The following is a 1,709-nucleotide window of genomic DNA, read 5'->3' on the forward strand; positions in this document are numbered from 1 at the left end:
CCCCTACCCGAAGAATTGTATGCAAGAAACTCTTCACGCAAACCACTTAGATTAGACAACATTTCCTCTTTATTCAATGTTTACGCCAGAATCAATGACGTCATTATATTACTGTGAGATTATTTTCAACTCTATGCTAAATGTGTCGACGTCATACTTCGTTTTTCGAATTACTATGCATGTTTTTAAATTGCTTGTCTTTTCTCTAGAGCGTTCTTGTCAGACAGATAGATAGATAGATAGATAGATAGATAGATAGATAGATAGATAGATAGATAGATAGATAGATAGATAGATAGATAGATAGATAGATAGATAGATAGATAGATAGATAGATAGATAGATAGATAGATAGATAGATAGATAGATAGATAGATAGATAGATAGATAGATAGATAGATAGATAGATAGATAGATAGATAGATAGATAGATAGATAGATAGATAGATAGAAGATAGATAGATAGATAGATAGATAGATAGATAGATAGATAGATAGATAGATAGATAGATAGATAGATAGATAGATAGATAGATAGATAGATAGATAGATAGATAGATAGATAGATAGATAGATAGATAGATAGATAGATAGATAGATAGATAGATAGATAGATAGATAGATAGATAGATAGATAGATAGATAGATAGATAGATAGATAGATAGATAGATAGATAGATAGATAGATAGATAGATAGATAGATAGATAGATAGATAGATAGATAGATAGATAGATAGATAGATAGATAGATAGATAGATAGATAGATAGATAGATAGATAGATAGATAGATAGATAGATAGATAGATAGATAGATAGATAGATAGATAGATAGATAGATAGATAGATAGATAGATAGATAGATAGATAGATAGATAGATAGATAGATAGATAGATAGATAGATAGATAGATAGATAGATAGATAGATAGATAGATAGATAGATAGATAGATAGATAGATAGATAGATAGAACAGACAGCGAAACTATTATTATAGATTTAAGTCGCTTTTCAATAAAAATAAATTGGGGAGGGAAGGAAAGCTGAAGTGACTTCTAATTAGAAAAGAGGGAATGACAATGTGAAAGCAATAAATTTCAATAAATCGTCTATATAAGCATGAAGTCCATTTAAGGACGACCCCCTAAGGCCTACTTCAAGAAACTACAAGTTATATAGCCTATAATTATGACTAATTATATTTGCCCCGGATATAACTGATAGTGTGTGTTTGTTTAAATTATGGTTCATCGTGTTAAATTCAACCTCCTCGCGCTCCATCACGTGACCTACTTGAGTTGGTCTCTAGTGTCTCCATAGGCCGCGTTCAATGACCTCCTGTAATATAACATAGATCACTGATGTCAAATAATACTAAAGACGAGTTTGTCTACTGTATGCTCTCTTGACTTAAAATGTTTTCATTAACTTTTTCTTGTGTGGTGTGATAGGGGGTCGCCCGTAAATGACGTCACACTCGTCGGGGGAGGGGGGTCCGTAATTTTGTGACGGAGTGTGATGAGGGGGGGGGGTCATATGGTGTGACGTCACAATTTTTAATGCTAAAAAAGCAATGTTTTAGTCGTTATTTCGCGTTTTAGAAAAATGTTTTAATAAATTGTAATGAGAATTGATTAAAATACTTATGGTGTGTTTTGGTGTGTTGTGTGTGTGTTGTTGTGCGGTGGTATTGGTGGTATTATGGGTGTT

Source organism: Physella acuta, unplaced genomic scaffold (genome assembly GCF_028476545.2).
Source record: "Physella acuta isolate Inbredline_101_S28 unplaced genomic scaffold, ASM2847654v3 ptg000815l, whole genome shotgun sequence".
Lineage (NCBI taxonomy): Eukaryota > Metazoa > Mollusca > Gastropoda > Physidae > Physella > Physella acuta.